General features: G+C 42.3%; 1 protein-coding gene across 1 annotated transcript in view; it reads right to left on the reverse strand.

Annotated features, from left to right (window-relative positions):
• LOC143282159 (protein NDNF-like) overlaps nucleotides 1-22,500 on the reverse strand; it is a 78,944-nt gene that overhangs the window by 28,512 nt on the left and 27,932 nt on the right. The gene's annotated exons all lie outside the window — the stretch shown is intronic.

Genomic DNA, 22,500 nt, shown 5'->3' on the forward strand with positions numbered 1-22,500 from the left:
AGTAATAAATAAACACACAAGAACAGTGGGTGTGATATACACGTGGTCTCTGTCTCAATCGTTCTGTTGTTTATCTCTCATATCGCGCTTTGTCTGTGTCTCAGTTTCTGTCTGTATGTCTGTCTGTCTGTCCAGTGCATATAGGAGGGAGGGAGAGACGACAGACAGACAGATAAGAGACAGACAGACAGACAGAGAGGAGCTAACGGGCTGCAGCTCATTCGTTTACTCGCATTTACGAAAAGGCTTTTATGTTACCCCCTACCATTGATGCAGCCGTAATCTGCTTTCAAGGATTTTCGTCCTGGATAATCATGTTGGTGTTTCTGAAGACCACCGAATGCTGACATAGAATGTGGGGTCTTGTACATGCGGATTAGGTTCCAGAAAAAAAAGCCTTGTTTCTGTCTGTCTCTGTCTGTCTGTCTGTCTCTCTCTCTAAATGAATGATAGAAGAAACAGAAACAGAGAGAGAGAGAGAAGGCGGAAGGGAGGGGGTGTGGGGTGTGGGGGGGGGGGTGTGTGTGTTGGGGGGGGGGGCGGGGATGGGGGAGAGGGGGGAGGTAGACAGACGGACGGATGGACAGACAGACGGATACATATATAAATATTGCAGGTAAACTGACTGAAGAGCTGTGAACGGGGGAAAGTAGGTGATTGCCGGAGGGAGTACAGGAAGTTGTGCGCTTGGAGGTGTTCACCTTCATCAGGAATTCGTGGACATGAAAACCCTGTGTGTTTAGATCACACACAGAGACTGTGTGAGACAGAGACACAGAGACATGGAGAAAGAGGGGGTGGGGTAAGATACAGAGACAGAGACAGAGAGAGAGGGGGGTGAGGGGTGAGATAGATAGATAGATAGAGAGAGAGAGACGAGGTGAGGGGAGATTGTTAGATCCAGCTTGCTAAACTTCAAAGAAAAAAACCCACACAAACACACAGATAAGATAAGAGCCAGGGACTTTATGGGAGAGGCAAAGACACCAACGAATACTTCACATCTCTCCCTTTCTTTGTTTCCTTCACTCCTTATATAAAAAAAAATATATATATTGCAGCAAAGACAAAGTTGGTTCCCGGGTCATTTTCAATGGGAGAGAAAGGGGGAGGAAGTGTATGAATATTGTCAGAAAAATGAGTCACGTCGTTGACATTTGTTACACTTCTGTTATTCTCTCTGTTGGATACTCCAGAATGGGCAGTTTTATCATCAACATCGCCATCATCTTCATCATCATTAAATTATCATGATTAGTATTTAACCAGACAAATAATCATCATCGTGTTCATCATCATCATCTTGATATCAATGATTTGATAATGATGACAATGATAATAATGATGATGATGATGATGATTATTATTATTATTGTTGTTGTTGTTGTTGCTATTGTTCTTGTTCGTGTTGTTCTTGTTCTTGTTATTATCATTATCATCATTATTATGGCCATTTTTATTAACATTTTGCCACTTCAACAATACTACTATGAGCTGCTGCTGCTGCTACTGCTCAAGCTGCTACTGCTGATAATATTAATAATGATGATAATAATAATAACAATCGCGGAAACAACTATATTATGATTATTGTTATCATTATCAGTAGTAGTAATACTGTGGAATAAATTCTTCTTCCACTAAACAGCTCAGGTGAAAGAAGGGGGATAACTGTGATCACCCAACGATCAAAGCAGACGTCACTTCAGAGCTGCCTTCAATTGATCTGAATTAGGCCTAAGGTTAATACCATTTGCGTAAGATATTGTGAACAGAAATACAGGTTTGGAAATGTGAAAGACCAGTCAACAAGCAAGGATTTCACAAGGGTTGACGCGCAGTTTCAAGCAGTAACGGATATTTTAAGGTAAGAAAGCATTCCAGATCTAGGCGAGACCTTCCGTGTGTGTGTGTGTGGCAAAATGACCGAATGAGACTGATATAACAAAAATTGAAAACTTTATTTAGAAGCAGACATCATGGATACTGATATATACAGCGTAATGTTTTAAGAACTTTTATGTTGCATTTGTTCATCAATTTTTGTCAACGGCATTGAATGTTTTTTTTAAAGTTATTAGCTCAAGCGCTAAACACTTCACGTGGTCCTATCATGATCTTACCTCGACAAGGGTCAGCAATTGAAATAGGTTCAGCGGTTTGCAGAAGTAGCTTTAAGTTAAAGAATACACACAGACACATACACACACACACACACACACACACACACACACACACACACATATATATATATATATATGACAAGGGTCAGCAATTGAAATAGGTTCAGCGGTTTGCAGAAGTAGCTTTAAGTTAAAGAATACACACAGACACACACACACACACACACACACACACACACATATATATATATATATATATATATATATATATATATATATATATACATATATATATATATATATATATATTGGAAATAAATAATGAAATTATATAACATATGTATTGGAAATAAATAATGAGATTATAACACACACACACACACACACACACACACACACACACACACACACATATATATATATATATATATATATATATATAATGTGTGTGTGTGTGCCAGGTGAAATGTGCAAAACACACACAAGCTCTGTCTCTCTCTCTCACTCTCTCTCTCTCTCTCACACACACACACACACACACACACACACACACACAAGCCGACAAGGCCTACACCAGATAACCATATGCGAACTGCTGCGCAGTAGATGGATGATAAATCGCTGTTGAATGGATATCATAAACGAACATTACGCGTGTGCATTGCTGGATAAACAACTTGATGGGTAATCTGTATCAGACAGAAGTAAGGATGTACGAGTAAGCATATTACAGATAATACAAGCAAACTAGGCCGTGGTCTACAGCAGAGAGGAAAGGGAAGGGAGCCAGAGGATAGTTGGGGCGGGGGAGGGGGATGGGAGGGGGCTGGGGGTGGGTTGAAGGGAGTGAGAAGGGGGTCGTGCCGTTGATGGCGTACGGATTGTGTGTTAGAAAGTTCGCTTGGAACATGGGGCATAATTTGATACCCATTTGCACGAATGTGTATCAAATTCGGTGCATGTGGAATAATTTCTACTGCCTATAAGACCAGTCCGAAATATTCTGCAAATACAAAAATGATGACTGTCAGTCAGTCACTCTTCCTGTCCGTCAGTCTGTTCGGAGTGTTTCTCTCCTTGTCTTCCCGTCACTGCCTGTCTCCTTATCTCTATCCATTTTGTCTTCCCCCCCCCCCCCTTTTTTCTCTCCCCCCCCCCCCCCCCCCCCCCCCCCCCCCCCCCGTTCCCTCTGTCTCTCTAAATGCTAGCCACACACACGCGCGCGAGAGTTTCTGTTCATGGCCTGGTTTGATTGTGTGTGGAAGAGAGACAGTTGAAACCGCTTTTAAACAAAGCATTATTGCATGGTAACATTGAACTCAACGCCCTTTTGTTATACGAAGAGTACGTATTCACAAAGGAAGCGATGTGTTTTTAGCAGTACACGTTAAACCATGCAGGGGACTGTGGAAGAGGAGCAGACTAGCGAAACGACTCCCCGAATCTTTCCAACAGGTAGCTCCTGAAACTGCCGGTACAGACAAATTACCTCATTACGTAGCTATCAACGAGGTGCTGCGGTTACTTGTTATCTTCAAGGGATTGGGTTGATCTCCCCTCCCCTACTTCTTCCTCACCTTTCCTCCCGTTTTCTCCCTCCACTACCATGATCCTTCTCTCATTCCCACCCACACACCAGCATCCTTGCAATGTGCAAAAGGAGGGCAGTACAAATAAATCGCACTCGATCAGTCACACACAATACATGCTTGCACGTGTCCCTCTTGCAAGGGAACATTTTTGCGCTACAAGCGCAGCGGGGGCTGCTCGTCTCGTAAAAGCATGTGAAACACGCTTTGCAGTTTCCAAGGCGCGCATTATTTTTCTTGGTCGGTGACACCAGATAACGGGATCCTGTTTTTAGCCGCGGTTTCTGGCAGATGAAACGATGGGATGAAACGCAAGCAACTAGTTGCACTGAAGGAACCTTTCGCCTCTACCGATTGTCGAGAAAAGTTCAGTGTCGTTATCCTGGCTGGGAATCTGCGCGTGTCGGTTTTGTTGTTGGAAACGAAAGGAACGACCGTACTTCGTCGGTTTCTCGCTTGATAATGTTAGCTGGTTGTCAGCAGTTTGTTAATTTTCAGTAAATAACAAGACTGCTTGAATATGACAGATGTTTTCTCACTTAAATGTTGAAAAACCATTAGACTATTTTCCCCCTGGCTATATCAAGTCTGTATTTAAAAGATTTGTCTTTAATGAAGTGGGTGGGACTACTCTTTCATTCCTGTTCTCCTTTCACTGAAATAAAATTTTGGCCAAGGTCACAGACACTCAAAGGACTGCTTTTAAGAGTTCAGCTCTTGGTGTGCTATTGTGGTGTACAGTTTCTTCAAAGACAGCCAAGCAAGTTGTTTGTTTATTTGTGATATATATATATATATATATATATATATATATATATATATATATACATGTGTGTGTGTGTGTGTGTGTGTGTGTGTGTGTGTGTGTGTGTTATCTATACATATGCGTGTGCGGGCGCACGCATTAACGTGTGCACACCTACGCGCGTGACAAAGAGAGATCGAGCTCGGTCGCAGCTTTACTTTCGAAGCTTTTTATAGGAGCTGAGAGAGAATGAATGAATGAATTTCCTTTCTTAGAGAGAACGAACGAACGAACTTTTTTTTAATGAGGGAAGTGGAATAAGTATGCACATGCTTTTTTACATCCAGCCCTCAGGACAAAGAGAAATGAAATCAAAATACTCGAAAGGTTATAGAAGTACACACGTGACATTCAAATACACACACACACACACACACACACACACACACACACACACACACACACACACACACACACACACAGAGAGAGAGAGAGAGAGAGAGGGAGAGAGAGAGAGAGATTTGCCACGAAAACCACTGGAGGTAATGTGTTTTGTATGGTATATTGTTACATTTACTGACAATTTTAGTCGATCGATTGATTGATTGTATATCAATATCAATATGTTGTTTCCTTTATAATTTTGTCATACAAAATTTATTGTATGTACAGCACAGTCTGTTTCTCTTCTTCTGTCTCTATCACAAACTCTCTCTCTCTCTCTCTCTCTCTCTCTCTCTCTCTCTCTCTCTCTCTCTCTCTCACACACACACACACACACACACACACACACACACACACACACACACACACACACACACACACACACACACACACTGATACACTCACTCACTCAAACACACGGCAACAGACTGTCATCTACTAGTGCAGTGTACACATTCTCTACCTTCATAAGTATTCTATGCACTATTTGGGAATCCGTTCCTAAAAAAAGAACTACAATTTAGAACCACTATAAAGCTTACGGTGAATATTAAAAGCTGTAAGAGTCACATTGACTCTGTTTTAGAAGGCTGAAGACAAAGTGAAGATTGTAAATTACCCTAGCTAACTGGCAATTTCTTTTGTCTCGAAAAATAGAAATTATGAGTATATGTAATTAGAAAAATAGAGAAATTATAAACAAGGAAGAGGGTGGGGAGCTATTTTGGAAAGAGATAGGTCTTGAGGCCAGACAAGTAAAAGTTCATACATAAAATTCAAGTTTCTAATCTTCTTTAACTTTACCAGTCGTCTAGCTGTAATAGTGTTGACAACATCTGACCACAGAATATATATATATATATATATATATATATATATATATATATATATAGAGAGAGAGAGAGAGAGAGAGAGAGAGAGAGAGAGAGAGAGAGAAGCTGCAGCTTAGGAGAAAGAACAAACGTTTGCATTTTTACCTGTGAGGTTGACAAACAGAAGAAGCGAAAGGTACGAGAGGCCGAAGGTCAGTGTTATCCCAACAAAGAAGGGATTACCACCATCCTCTGCCCGAAGAAGCTGTGTTCAATCAAAGGCTCCAGATCACAAGCCACAGAAGTATAAGTAATGTTCACAATCAAAGTAGTCCTAAATTTACGCAGTTTCCAACTCCTTTTCAATCAACAGATCCAGTTCAGCAAGACTTTCATCATATGCTATCCTCTCGGGACTGTTCCTGATAGTCGCAATGAGAATGGTTGAGGTAGCCAACCCAGGTGAGATGCGTAAGCACAGTGATTCCACTGGCGTTTATCTATTGAGATGCACTCCGTTGTGGCTCAGAATGCACGAGCATGTCTTTTTTCTGGACTGATAAATCAGCGACTGAAATATTTATAAATCATTTTACAATCGTTTCTTTTTCTTCCTATAATCGCACGAGAAGGGAAAATCAGTGTCGTTTGTTTCTGGTGATTGTAGTCAATCCTTCAGGTGACTAACACCTGGCGTTGAAGATCACTGCAGTTAAAGTGGCACGTCTCTGTCTCTCTGAAAGTGTTTTTTGTGATTTTTTTTTAAATTACAGAATCCCCCTTCTCGCTTGTTTTCTGGAATAAGATAAATACAGTTCCGCTGTCGTCACTTTCTGTTACGCCCAATGTTTGGTCAATTCCTATTTTTGTTTAGTTGTGAGCCACTGTTCAATACCAGTGTTGTCGAAGGTAAGTATAAATGTGATGGAATAGACCGTCGAAACTAATGATCCCAATAAGAAAAATCATGTGCCACATGCAATTATGTGTTGTCAAGACATTTATGTTTTAAGTCATTGTTCACGGAGCATTTCACTTGGTATAATACGATACTATGACACGTTGCTCACTGCATTAACCATTGCTCATTAATTTTGATGGTTTCGAGAAAACTTGCATTTACACTTGCAGCTATCGTCAGGCTTGGATTGTACCACAGGTATTTTCTGGCCATGAACATAGAAAAATATATACAGAAAAACTCGACGCTTGAACGATGTTTTCTGCAACGGCATGTGCTCAGTAAACGTGTCGGTGTAAATGTCTTCTTAAAGATCCACTGTAAATAACAGCTTCGTCAAAAGCGTGGTCGTCAACAATTAAACAAAATCTTTGCATAGTGCAAATTTCAAAGAAACTGCACACGCAGCGTCGATTAGAATGGGTGTATGGTGAATAGAGTGAATGAAGATCATCTTCAGATGCGCTGGTAGTCGATGGTAAGCATAAAACTTGTGACAGAGACAATGCAGATGTTTATTTCACAAAGGTGAAGAGTGTAACAACCAATGCAGACCGATTCAGTTGAACTTCGCTTATCAAGACGGTTACAACGATGAAATAACAGCCTTGTTTTTTTTCTCCAAATGGGCTGTACGTCCATTCACGATTGGGGTTGAGTCGGCACATTTGCTGCACAGAGCCCATCCAGACTGACATGATATAGATTGCTGCGAAAGTGTCAGCGAAATGGGATGGTTTGAAGTCAGATTTGTTGTCGACATCAGTTCCTTGTGCAGCAATATTTCTTATTTCTCACGTCAGCACGTTCTCAAGTAAGTCCTCATCCCGAAAAAAGCAACATCTTTTTGTAACTGGGCTTGTGTGACACGCGATTTTCCTCATGCTCTTCCCTGTTTTGGTTTCTGAACCGTCCTGGCCCTTTTCACCTTCAAATTGTGCCGCTCAGCAGGTTAAGGCCGAGGAAGGAAGGGCCTCCACCAGTGCGCCGCCACATGCAGGTGGACAGGGGTCGGGACTGCAAAGCCTAGCAACAGGGCTGGAAGGGCCCCAGCCAGTAGAACGTCCCCTGTCTGTGGTGGTTACGCCTGGCTGCTCAAAGCCAATCAGTGGAGATTAATTGTGTCAATGATTACTCTTGTAATCTTGCCGCAGCCGCTAACCCCGCTATGAAATCGCATATCTCAACACAGCCCAGCCAGGCGAGCAAATTATTAATTGATTTCAAGATTTCTTGTAGCGATAAGAGAAAACAGTGGAGGCATTATGACCTGTTTTTATTGCACGGTTGGCTGATAAAAGCGACTGAAAGATATCGGCATTCTTGTCTTGCCGTGGGGTAAGCAAAACAGTGGACTTACTCTCAGGTGTGACCCAGCGAGATTAATCACGGGGGACTACGCGTCCTTACAAGGCCCCCTCTACCACCTCCCTTTGGTAATCTGGTATGTTGGCAGTCCGTCTGGCAGAAGATCGTTGAGGAGGTGGGCATGTGGTGGGAGGGGTGTGGGGGGAGAGCGAGAGGGCGTAGGGTAGGGGGCAAGGCTCACATCGCAGTGATCGGGGAGACCCCTTGTAATTGGCTTGCACACAATATGCCAACCACCACAGCAGAAACGGGTGATTTCCAACCGTCGGCTCTACCGCGCTCTGAGAGCCCGCTCTCCAACGTGCTCTGGAGGGGGCAAGTGGCTGGCAATGCGGCCCCTCAGCGGATTATTGCCTTGCTTTTCACGGTTTGATGTCCCACATAGCGTTGACTCCAGCCTCAGCTCTGGCTAGGAACATCGTTTCAACATTTAAACGCCAGATAGGAAGAGAATCATATCCAGTTTCACGAGCGGCAGTCGACATGAACTCTGCACCATGGTTTTTTTGAAACTTTACTTTTCTTATTTAAAAAAAAGTGATAATAATAGTAATAATAATAATAATAATAATAATAAGCTGGAAGAATGGGTATGGTGCCTCGAGAGTAGGAATGTTGGATGTAGGGAACAAGATGGGTCGGGGGAGAGGGGCAGCGGACTGAGTTGGGGATATAAAAACAATGTAACGTGCAGTGTGTGTGTCTCTGTGTGCCAGTGTGTGTGTGTGTGTGTGTGTGTGTGTGTGTGTGCATGCGTGCTTGAGTGTTTTTGTTTGCATCTTTGGCTGTGAGTGAACAGACGCCTTCAAGAACTATAGCTGACGCGCAAATTGGTGCGGAGAGAAACAGAAAAGTACGATCACTGAAGTCTGAACATTCTCACAGGCTCCATGTGGCGTGGAGCAGATAAGGCTAATGGAGGTGGTGGAAGGAGGAGAGAGAAGGAAACAAGGGCGTCTGATTTACATTAACCCTTCCCTATAAGCACGTGCATGAGCGCACTCGCACGGGCGCGCGCACACACACACACATGCGCGCGCGTGCGCGCGCGCACACAAGCACACACACACACACACAACAACAACAACAACAACAACAACAACAAACAAGAATTACCATGTAGCGCATCTACTGGTCTGATAGACTCGGAACTTCATGGAGAAAAGGCAAAAGACGAAGTTCCTTTGACGAAAAGAAGAAGAAAAAAACCAACCGAATGAATGAATAAGAAGATGAAGATGGGAGATTCTTGGAAAAAAAGAGGCCAGTAATTAATAAGAAAATATGGATGGTGATAAGAACACTGGCACGTGAATTTTATTATTAAGCAAATGCCATAGTCCCCTCTGAAGGAAGATGATCTGAACAGATGTCTTGAAACACTTTTTTGTAAGTACACCATTCAATATCAACTGCAGATTCAAGCTAACCTGGTGAAGTGGGAGAAAGACAGACAGGCACACATACAGAGGAGGGAAACGAACTGGGGGGAGGTCATGGTGGGAGGGAGATTCAATAGGTTTGGATTCGTGCCATGGTCCCAGACATTGTTGGTTTAGCGAGAAGAACACAAAGAACACTCCCTTCATCCCAGGCAAGAAGTAAGCAAGCGAATTAACGAAGTAGACGGTGGAGTAGAAGCTGGGTGGGGGATGAGTGGGACGGATGTGGAGGTGGCTTAAGGGGAATGGGGTGGGAGGTGCACTTTCAGTGCTGGTGATGGTGTGTGGAAAGAGGGACTGTGGGGAGGGGGGTACACTCTGGTTGTGCCTGGTGATTAGAGTAGTTGCTTCCTTCCGCTATTCATACTGCTTTCGGCAAGTTAGGACCAAAGACCAGAATCCAGTTATCAAAACGAACATCGATTTCGTATATACCCATTCTTATTCTATTACTCAGTTTCAGTCAGTTCCTTTCTACGAACAAATCATTTTATCATGTATTAATGTATTCGCTTATTTGTTTATTATGTTTAATTATTGTTCAATTCCTTTTTTACAATTTGTTTTATACAAACTTTTGGTAGGCATTAAAGGTCCGACCAACACATTTAGCCAGCCGGTTTATGCGTTTTTATTGTTGGGTGCTTTTGTTGTTGTTGTTGTTTTGTAAGTGTGGCGTATATGGATCAGTTTGCAGCTTTGACAATTCCAAGAAACTGAAACTGAAACCAGTTTTGGGGTTTCAGTTCCCACAACTAAACTTTACACCTCGTTCTGTAATATAATAAAGACCGTGTGCGTGCCAAACAATGTGTTTGTCGGGTAGTAACTATGATTTTTCAGGGATGACAACAGGTATGCACTCATCTGCATGACCTTTACCATATTTTTGTTGCTTCATCAGTCTTTAGACACACCTGCGTGGGCGAGTGTTCGCGAGTATGTACACGCAGATACAACTCACAAGCACTTACGCACATTCTGACACTCCCATTCACATTCACGAACATCATACAAAGCATGCAGACATAATGAAAATATATATACACACACACATGCAAAGGCGAGTACATACATGCATGCACACCTGAAAGTGTTTAATACGTAAGCATACATATACACAAATGCGGGCACAACTCAGGCACCCACGCGCGTACGCGTGGAATGTGACGTTCTCCGGTCTGAGAAATTTCATGAGTCATATTTTTAAAGCACGGGCGAAGGAGAGAGAGAGAGAGAGAGAGAGAGAGAGCAACCAGGTTTTGCTCATTTGTTGGGGCATTTAGGCATTTGAGTATTGTCACTGGGAGCACCCCCCATGCCAGAGGTCTGGAAGCCGCCTGTATCTTGAGTACGCAGATACGCTTTCAGCCAAGTGTAAAGTAATTTTGGAGAAGTTACCTACTGTATTTGTGGGAAATCACAAGTTTTTACTTCTGACAAGGTGAGAGAGATATAAAGAAGGGGAGAGGAGAGGGGGCGTTGTTCTTATTGAAGACAATCCCAGATCGCGTATCTGCAGAACATTAGTCACTAGAGAGATGAATGGGGTTGGAGGTGAAGACAAAGAGAGACACAAACAGACCGACTGACAAACAGATCGGAAAAGACTGCAGCCTATAATGTGTGAGTCTGTATGGTCTGAATGAGCTCTTGGATGTGCATAAACAACCACAGTGCACGGCGGAAAGCCTCTGTCATTAGGCCATGGTGTTCATCAAGCCGGTCTCCTCCCTAGCGGTCCTTTAAGGGGTCTAACATGGACAAAAGGCAGCTGTACAGGCAGGTCTCGACCAATTTAATATCATAGAAATATCGTGTAGCATTCACCATGACAGGATTTTTTTGGGGGGAGGGGGCAGGGCGGGGGAGAGGGGGGAGCGTTTGACTGCTGGCTCATGTGAAGGAATGTAAAATGGAGACAGGGTGAAAGCAATGGATTATGGGTGTGTTTTTTTTCTCTCTTCCTTTGTTTCAAGTTTTTGTGTGTGTGTGGTTTTTTTTTCGACCTTTTTCTTCCTTTTCTTGTGTGTCTTCCTTTTCTTTCTTTTTGCTTCCTTTGTTTATTTCTAACTTTCTGCTTATTGAAACAAATGGTAACTGAAGGTGAGGAGTGAACAAGCCTTGGAGTAAAATAATAGCACTGTGCTCAATTTATGGACGGGATCACGAACGCAGATTACAACGTGGAATGATACGAAAAAAGCGCCGCGTTTCCATTCGTGGGTCTTCTACATACAGACCAACAGTACATACAAAATTTAAGACTCACACGCACAGAATCAACGTAATTCTCATATGTTCTGATGATAGTTGCTTGGTTAGGACTAATTAAAAAAAAGTGGATTATTTTGTATACTTTAGCATGCTTTTCGTTTCTTTATGCTACTGTCTTCCTGTTGGCGTCATGTTGTTTCATGCCTAACTGTAATGACATTAAAACGACGAAAACAAACAAACAAACAAAACAAAAACAAAAAACAACAACAACAACACAACAACAGCCTGTTATCAGATCAACAGCTACATACTCCCCGTGCCTTTTTTGTATGATTTAGTACGGCAGGTTTTCAGTGTGAAGCAGCGAGTGAGTAAAAGTGCACCGGCGGTGGGGTAAGCAAGAGGCGAGGGGTTGCCATCCACTTTGCCCCCAACACCGCCTGACTCAGCACTGGTTTAGGACTGTCGGGGGCCATCAGCCTCAGCCCATCAGCCTCAGCTGTAGTCCTTACGCCCATCTTCTTCATAACCCCCTACTTTTTCTCCTTTCTTCCTTCCTGCTACCACCACCACCCCCTCTATCCCACCCGCCACTCTGTCTCTCTCTCTCTGTCTGTCTGCCTCTCTCTCTGCCCATCTCTTTGTGTTTCTCTATTTGTCTGTCTCTGTCCCCCAGTTTATGTCTGTCCCTGTTTGTACCTCTCGGAGCCCTCTCTTTCGATGTGTGTGTGTGTGTGTGTGTGTGTGTGTGTGTGTGTGAGAGAGAGAGAGAGAGAGAGAGAGAGAGAGAGATCTTTAGTTTAACGTCTATTGACTAGAAGTTTTATTGGACGGAAAGAAGAGAGACAGTGGGTGAAAGAGGGGGAATGCTTGTGAATATTGGTGCAGGGAAGTGTTAATGTAAGTTTTAGAGGAAATGAAAATATGTCTGTTATACGAAATAAAAAGTTTAAAGAGATGGTGGTGTGTAATAAATGAGGTGATATAGGAGGAAAATAGGTGTATGCATATCAACACATATTAACTTACAACAGAGTAGATGTAAATAACGACATTAACAAGACGTTCTGTGGCAGATCTACCTTTTCTAAAGCCACCTTGATCACTAGGAATTACGTTATGCTTCTCACAATTATGCACAAGTCTTTAAAAATGTTTTTTATTAGTTTGCATGCATGCGATGTCAGAGCAATTGGTCGATGACTGGGGGGGAAGGGGGGGGGGAGGTCAACGATTGAGTGTTTCCATACAAGAGGAATGTCACCATCAGACCAACAGTTCTTTAAAAAATATTTAATAAGTGTAAGAAGTCAGTCAAATTTTCGGGCAACTGTCTCAACATTTAGTTTGAAATTCCGTCCAGACCAACAAATGTTTGCTTTGCTGCTGAGATTTGAGAGACATTCCTTTATTTCATCTCGTGTTATTTCACTATCTGTATATAGGTGATTTACGCGCTCTGAATCTTGGTATGCTTTATTTTTCTCTTGGCTTTCTCTGTACTTTCTATTTTCCTCTGACAAACCAGCGTTTCTACTATAATTAGCAAACATATCAGCAAAAACCTCCGCCTTTTCAATATTTGAAGGTTGATCTGAATGGTCCAGTTAAAAAGGGCATTGTGGTAAATTTATTCCATTTTTCATAGTTTTTAGTTTTCCCCCACACCTTTTGCATATCTTTGTGATTGAAAACTTCATTTGTGCAGAAGATGGCCAGTACTGCCTTTTCGCTTGTGCGTTAACCCCATTAGCTTTTTTTTTCTAGCTTTTTTCTTCACTAAATGATTTTGGGGAGATTATTTTGTTAGTATATTTTGAATTTTGACTTTTTTTCTTTCTTTGCTGCTTCACAAGTCTCGTTCCACCAGATATTACCGGAGTGCTTATGATCATTAACCGATCTGTACTTGGGAATAGATTCATTTGCAGCGGTGATGACTGCATTTGTAAATATCGCATATAAACTGTTGGGTCTGTATCACTGAAACGTTTAAAGTAAATTAGTGAATTTATCCCAGTTCGCAAGTCTGTAATTATATTTTGGAATTTTATCCTCGGTTGGATCTATCGACTGAGATATTTCAGATTTAAGCCTCGTGATAAAAGGTAAATGATCACCATTAAAGGTGTCTTCGAGTGTATTCTAGTCACATACTGGTGCCAAGTTTGGTGTGATTAGAGTGAGACTTATGGCAGTTGCTCTGTGACTTGGATTGTCTTGGACACGTGTTATTCTGCCATCATTAAGTAGAGAGAAGCATCTACAATGTTTTCGATGAAACTATTGCTAGAAATCGACAGGCAGTCCTTCTCCCAAAATGGCGAGTGTGCATTGAAGTCTCCCGTGATGAGAACTTTTTTGTCCTGGTCTGTTTGTAAGGTTCGAACCCACTCTGTGTTAAAGTCATTTGGACCTTAGGTCGGTAAACTGATATGACTATTAAGAGTGAAGAATTAAACTGGACTTTTACATCACAAGAATGAATATTTGGTGTATCTTCTCTCTGTCTCTCTGTCTTTGTCTCTGTCTCTGTCTCTCTGTCTCTGTCTCTCTCTCTGTCTCTGTCTCTCTCTATGTGTGTGTGTAGACACGCACGAACGCACATAAAAATAAAAGGGAAACATTTTCATAGCGAGCACCGTCAGATTGAACTGGTGCTAAAAAGAGAATCTCAACTTCAGTTACCGAAACATGAGTCAAGTGTACATTCCGATTCCTGTTAGTTAAAGTCTTTGTGACGAGAGATACGCTTCGATAGGATTCCCGTCTATTTTCACCAACGCAGCAACAGTGTTTACTAACCCTGATATATAGAAAGTGTCTGCAGACCTTGGCGGTATTGCAAAAGCCTGCTTGTTCACTCTGCACTGCAGCACCACGGCAGAAGTCTCTTCCCTCTAACACCAGAGGGGGGGCCAAAAGGGAGAACGTTACCTGCCACTTGGGGCAATAATGGGCTAATTGGTTTATGGGTTAGGGAGACACTTTTCTGGCATCAGCTCTAGTTAGAAAACGAACGTCTCAGCTAGTGAGTGTGGGGGTAAAAGAGAGAGAGAGATTTGGGGGAGGGGGTGGGGGTTGGGGGGGGGGGGGGCTGGAGGGGGCGGGGAGCAAGGAGACAGAAGAGGAACGGAGAGAAAGGAGGAGAGAATGGGAGGGGGGTAGTCATTTTCTATATGTAGAGGCCAAGACAGAGAGAGAAAATAAAACCCCAATGTGAATGAGGCCACAAGAGGTTCGTTGAGTATGTGTGTGGGGAGAGGAGTGGGATGGGGGAAGAGTGGAGGTTAGTGTGGTTTTCTTTCCCTGGTAAACAACATAAATGTACACATGCTCATGCCTGAATAACCTTCGCGTGAAAATGAATGCATGAGATGAATCATCCCTGTTAAAGAAACCGTAATTCAGTCAGAGAGGGAACGATGCTCAATTGGCGGGGTAATAACGATTATCCACGTGAGCCTGCCTGTAGAAGCGAACAAACATTGGAGATGCAGGCCACGAATGCAGAAGACGTTACGTTGGCGGAGTAATATGTGGAGTTCTACTCAAAGGACTCTCTGTTGCCCCCCCATAACACAACAAGCAAACAAACAACCCCCCCCCCCCCCCCCCTAAAAAACAACAACAACAACAAACAAATAAAAAAACAAACAAAAAAAACCCAACAACAAACAAACAAAAAAACAACAAAGAACAAAAAAACAACAAAAAAACAAACAAACAAACAAACGTATTTGCTCCATGATAAGTCTGACAGTAAAGTGTTGACACACAGAACAACGCGTCTCCAAAATTATTTTCTCGTTCCTAGTTTTAAAAAAGAAAGAAAGAAAAAATGAAAAGAAAAATCCAAAATTATTCTCTCATTACAAACTAAGGATTCAATGTAACGTCTCCAAAACTATTCTCTCATAGCCAACTAAGAGTGCAGTGTATTTTCCAAAATTATTCTCTCTTTGTAAGCTCATAATTCAGCGCAACGGCTCCAAAAGTATTCTCTCATTATAAACTAGGAGTTCAACGTAACGTCTCCAAAATTATTGACTCATTGTAAGCTTTGAGTTCGACGCGAGTCCCACCCACTCCAGTAAGAAAATTAATGAGATGAGACCAGCTTCACAGCATCACCCATAAATGCACAGTGATAGTGTGTGTTGTACGTGTGTCCGGATAGGGTTATGTTTTTGTCTTTTTGTTGGTATGGTATGCGTATTGCTTTGCTTTTGCATCTCCACAGCTGACGCTGCCCGCTCTGTGTGTGTGTGTGTGTGTGTGTGTGTGTGTGTGTGTGTGTGAGTGTCTGTGTCCCACTGTGTGTGTGTGTGTGTGTTTGTGTGTGCATGCGTGCGTGTGTGCGTGCGTGTCATAAGGAAAAATATTAAATAAGATCACTCGATACCAAAACCTTGGACATGCTGCTTTTATGTTATTCAACACAGGTGTCTTATAGCTATCTGTCGTCATAGAATTTGGTTGTTTAAGTTTACAGCGCATACACAGATAAGCGGACAGACACCTACGCATTAAGCAAAGTAAGTCCTTGCAATAACCCATGATTTATCTGTCTGATCGCCGGTCATAAATAGAATATTGGCACTTCACCAAAAAGTAAAATATGGAGTGCCTCAAAGTTTGCACGTTGATATACTAATACAAACATGATCGTATGAATAAACTTCGGTATGGTTTAACTTTTTTCCTCTGGAGGCATAACAAAAAAAAATCGCAAATCAATGCTTCACGAAAAAAAGTCTCCTTTCCGCGAAGAAAAAAAGAAAAAAAAAGGAAGCATCACTTCTAAATCAACATCCAGGTCAACGATGATGATCGGAGACTCCTGAACATTACGTAAGTTTGAATGAACTGTGCAAAATGTAAACTTTTCATGAATCAACGTTTTTATGGTGTTTTTTTTTTTTTTTTTTTTAATTATTATCTGCACATATTCATATCTTATTTCTATCTCTTGCCCTCAGTTGCTGTCTGAAGGGTTTAAATCCTCCCCACACAAACACACGCTTGCACATGTGTTCCTCCACTATCGTGTTTTATGATACTTTGTTATTTTGTATTTTCTATTTTGTTCTTTGCCCAAACAATTTAATCTTTTAATGTGCGACAGTGGAAGAGATAGATTCTTATTCATTATCGTTTTCTAAGTATAGAGGCACCAATAAGAACAATGTAAAATAAGAAGATGAACTGAAAAATCGAGCGAGAAATAGTAAAAAAAACAACAACAAAAAAGCAACAACAAACAAACAAACAAAAAAAAACACCAAAACCCCCCCCGGCAAATATGTATTCCATGGCTTGTAACATTTTGGCAGAACAATATTCCAAGTCATGCATTGTGTTCAGTCTTATTTTTTTGAGAAATGGAGAAAGACACCAGTGATTTATTGATCGGAGAAGTCAATAGTTAGAATGCGGTAGATGGAAGGTGAACGAGATCTACATGTTCTGAGACCCGTTTTGATTTCGCATTGAAGAGGTGTTCCACGTACTATGTCCGCAGTTATGCTGCGAGACATATGTGCAGCACTCTCTTTGCTTCAGGTTTTCGTTCAGCGTTGATTCCCATAAATATTTTGAACGGGTTGGCACAAAATAATGTAAACCTGTCTAAACAGTGTGAGATATAAAGGTTGCGATGAGCTGAAGACAGACGAAGAATGGCTGCCCCTCCCCCTCTCCTCTCCCTTCTCTCTCCCTATAAAACGATAAGGATAAGGATTTAAGCTTTACCATGCACAGGTCAAGTAAATTTGTTGTATGCTTTGGGGGGTAAGTTAGATTGAATCTGAACATTGTTCTGAATATGAGTATCAATCTTGAATGTAAACTCGGAACCTCACACGCAATCGCAGAAGAAGGGACAAGGTTACAGCTGGTGTATACAAATGATAATATTAATATTCTCAAGAAAATACTTTTTCTACCAAAGACAAATCTTCGCCAGATCAAGTTAAAGATCCCATAAATTACAGCGTTTTCGGAAGCTTATGGAAACAAGCACAAGATTGCGAAGTGTCTCTTCCATGATTGTATTGACATCGAGTTGCATTTGTCTGTTGTTTATTGCGTTGTGAAAGAAAAGAAAAGTACTTCACACAAGATGTAGTAATGTAAGTTTACTGTTTACTGATCAGATGATCAAGTCTGGCCCTAAAACCTATATCCTTACAAAATAGCTCATCCCACCCTCCCTCTTTCCGTCTGTAGTTTCCCCAACTTTTTATCTTATTGTCTTGTATCTTCAATTTTTTTTTCTTTTTTCTGTTTGATTCACATTTGTGCATACGTGTGAATGACTTTTGTGAAAGTGCTTTGATTTGCCTCCGCGCATCATTCAGTGCTATATAAATATATTTATTATTACATTTGTCATACTGAAACACAAAGTGGACTGTGTTCTCCGTTTGTTATTGTTGTTTTTTTCCCCAGCACATGTGGTGTAGCATATATGGATCTGTTCGCGCGCTCTCCCCCTTAAAACTGAAGAGAAACAGAAACTGGTCTCTCAAATCTGTGTCTCCCTCCCTCCCTTTATTTTTTGTCTGCCTCTTCTTTTCTGGAACTCTCTGTCTGCCTCTCTCTCTCTCTCTCTCTCTCTCTGTTTCACTCCAGCAGCAGTCGTTTCATAGATTGTAATGTTAACTCAACGCCAGGTTTTTATCTAGAACTCTGTTTGAAATTCATGTTGCTCTCCACAGGGACAGCACGTCAGCATAGTCTGGAGCCACCCTTTTTATCTGCATTTGTGTGTTTGTTTACCTGTCTGTGTGGATTTCAGGATTCTGTTGGATACAGCTTTTTCTCTCAATGGATTCATGTGTGCAAGCGCGTGCTGCGCACTAGACCTCGGCTTACTATATCCTTTGAAAGAGAGGATGGGTGAGGTGAGGGGATGGGGCTGTCTGGATAGATAAAAGTTGTTTGGCTCACAAAGCTAAATATGTCACAATGATCAACAACAGTTTCGGAGCGTTGCAGTCTGACGCGGGATTTGGAATGACATACAAGACACGGAATTTGACCTTGAGCCATGCGCTTCTGCCCTTTTTGTTTCTTTTAATCTGCTTCAATATCATAATGTCTGAAAAGAAATATCGGGACTGTAAGTATTAGATAAAGTAACAAATTTATTGGAGAGTCAAAGCAGAGGCAAAGACGACAATATTGAAGAAGACAAGAGCATCTGAAATTATATGAACATACCGGTAGAAGATCTGTTAAAAACAACATTCGGTATATGGAATTTGAAAGATGAATCATAGTCTTTCAATACCAGACAGCTTTGCAAATGCACAGTTGATATTATGAACTACGCATTTTATCGTCAGTCCTATCAAAGCAGTTATATTGATTTATTTCAGCAGTTTTGTGGCGCGCCTAGCAACGTTATTTCAACTTGGCGAGTGTCTGGAACGCTCATGGATGCCACTTCTCTCCCAGGTCATGGTACAGCATGCTTTGAAGATTTTCGGTTGACTGACAAATGTGTCGAAATAAATCTTCCTTGCTGAGTATGTTACATTCTCCTACCCAAGTTCAACGCTCTGTACACTGTTTGACGCGAAACAGTCTTGTTATTAGCTGTTGCGACTAGCGGCTAGCTATTTCAGTCACTTTGCAAACCAGTTTGATTTTCCAAAACCTGTGCGGACGCTTTTCTGTGTCTGCGGTTTAGAGATGCAGAAAAAACCATTTCTCTGCCATTGTCTCTTTCGTTGAGACAACAAGATGTTTTGTACTAGGTCATGTTACATGACCCAGCCCAGCGCGTGCACTGCCAGTGCTTACAGTAAAATAACCACTATGCTATTCAGTAAATAACCATTTACCGCGCATATTTTGTTATTACTGTTGAATTTGCACGGTTTTAAAGACAAGAAATCAACTGTCTTCCTGTGCACTACATTTTAGCACTGACGTAAAAATAATAACCGAAACATGTTCTTGAAGCGGGGCAAGGACAACAAATGCGCCCCACTTTAAACGTTCTTCTCTGGTAGGTTTGGAAAAAAGGGAGCCAGAAAGAAACAAGGAAAGAAGGGGAGCACCGTTTGCACAAACCCTTCGTAACTGTAGAGTTGTCTTTCTCTAGAGGTGATTGAGACGAAAGTGAACACAAGTGGTACGAGGGATGTTCATTAAAGATTTCCGTTGTCCCATTTCCCATGGACTGAGAGGAACGAAACTTAGCCTTTATTTATATGGGTACCACCAAGGGTGATATACTTCCCCCATGGTTTTATGCAGCTTTGAAGACCTTGCCTGTAGAAGTCTGCAGGTTGCGCCAGAAGCCTTGACTTGACTCGGAAATAAGCGTCTCATCGTCTGGGAAATGCTTGCCCTTGAAAAATTGCTTCATGGTTGGAAAGAGGTGGAAGTCAGATAGCGCGAGGTCGGGAGAGTAAGGGGGTGAGTAAGGTTTTCATAGCCGCAGGACCGTGCTTCCCTCTGGGCAACATGCGAGTTGTGAACCGGGGTGTTGTCTTGCAGGAGGCGGACACATTTGGTCAGCATGCAACGCCTCTCGGTTTTGATGGCCTTCCGCAATTTCTGCAGCAATGGAGCGTAGTATGTCCCGGTAATTGTGGTACCCTTTGCCAGGAAATCCATCATCATTACTCTGTGCTGGTCCCAAAAGACCGTGAGCATAACCATATCCGCCGTGGATTGGACAAGTGCCTTCATCGGAGGTAGTGAGTCAAAATACTTCCATTGCTTCGACTCGGCTTTAGTCTCTGGGTCATAGTGATGGACCCATGTTTCGTCCTGCGTGATAAATCTGTCGAAGAAGTCCTGGTATTCTTGGCACTTGGCCAAAATAGCCTTGGAGCACGTGACTCGTTCCTGCTTCTGGAATGGTGTGAGCAACCGGGAAATCCATCGTGCAAACATCTTCCGCATGTGCAAATGGTCATGGATTTTTTGTCTACAGACCTAAGAATGGTCTTCACATCTTGGGTTGGTTGGCGAACGGTTATGTGGAGATCTTCCAAAATGGCGGCCTCCACTTGCCGGATTGTCTCTTCATCAGTTGCGGACTGTGGTCGCCCGAGAATGGGAGCCGTTTCCAACGATATCCGACCAGACTTGAACTGACGATTCCGCGATCCGGTGCTTACAACATCATACGATGGGGCATCCTCCCCATAAGTCTCTTTCATCTCATCGAACGTCTCTCTTGGTGTGCGGTCTCTCAAGTTCAGAAACTTGATGACCGCTCTGCATTCAACTGGCTCCATTATCACACCTTACTCCACCATAACACCTGTAAAAGAGAAACTTATGAGTTCAGAGATGCAAATTACCACGTGAACTGTTGAGATCTGTATTGTTTTTTGTGTGCGATTTCAGCCTCCTTCACAAACGGAAGTAAGTCAGGGGAAATCTTTAATGAACATCCCTCGTAGCGACTTCCGATGCCGTTAGGAAACGCGAAACAGTATCTTCTCAGTTCCGTCTGCTCGGTAAAAGATTGCACAGTTTTTATCTTCTGGCTGCCTCTCTTGTGTGGGGAAAACTTTATCATCTGGTGTTACAATTTGGTTCTGTTAAGGTTTCTTTGTGGGGATAATATCACAAGATGTTTGAAGGATAAAATAAATTGGGAAGCCTCTGCTTGCGTTATACGGTTGGGAGGGGAGAACAAAATAATTCACACTTAAAGATTGAAGTCATCATGGGAACTAGAGTGAATTGCTTTATTCCCCCATGCGGTGTGCGGGCTAGACAGACGACAAAATTGAAATCGCAAACGGAAGGAGGATAATTGTTGAGAGATACGTACTGGCTCCCCCCCCCCCCTCCCCCCCTGCACCTCGCCCCGGCTCCCTTCTTTCAAGGATCGAGAAAGAGATAGGAGAACAGCTGTTTTTCGGCTCTAATGTCCTCAGCTTATTTTTATTTCATGGGGAATCGTTCCATCGCAAAATTATTCATCCAAAGAACAGGCAGGAATTTGAAAAGGTGGGGGGTACGACACATCTGTCACGACGGTTTCAAGAATACGGACTGATACCATCTGGGGCACTGTGTTGGATCTGGGAGGCGACGATAACAGAAACTGCACCTGGGGCAGATCTACAACCCCATAGAAAGACGTTTAGTTTTATCCACGCGCACACACACACACACACACACGTACTTAGTTCTGACCCAAGTCGACCAAAAATATAATGTATCCACAGATTTTGATACTGGCACTCACAAGGAAGAATGAATGGATCTTATGGAATATGAATATAATATAATAACATCTCTTAGTTCCTCTCATTCCGACCTAAAAAGAAACAAACAGGCACATTTTCTGCAGATTATATGAAATGTTGACATGTGAAGGTGTGACCAACGACGTGTACACAAGTGTGGGGATAACCTTTGTTGGTTGAATATATATTAGTGATTTGTGACTGGATCCAGCTACGCTAATTTGAAATTGGAGGGAATGGAAGGTCTGGAGAGATGGTGGTGTGGTGTGGGGTTGCGATGGCAGAGTTGATCAGTGACAGTCTAAGAAGGGAGGAAAAAGCTCAGACTAAACTCTGGAGATATGAGCAAGCATGTACGTGCGTATATCCTCGTGCTCGCATGCATAGGCTTTCTCTCGTGTGTTTTTTTCTTGACCGTACCCCTGCCCCCCACTCATCTCTCTCTCTCTCTCTCTCTCTCTCTCTCTCAGAAAGCGCTCAGTGTTAGATGAAAGACATGTTTCTCCGATACCCTTAGCTTTTCATTTAGTTTTGTTATATTATCAGTTTATTCTTTCTAACATTTTG

Source organism: Babylonia areolata, chromosome 1 (assembly GCF_041734735.1).
Source record: "Babylonia areolata isolate BAREFJ2019XMU chromosome 1, ASM4173473v1, whole genome shotgun sequence".
In the NCBI taxonomy this organism is placed as follows: Eukaryota; Metazoa; Mollusca; class Gastropoda; order Neogastropoda; family Buccinidae; genus Babylonia; species Babylonia areolata.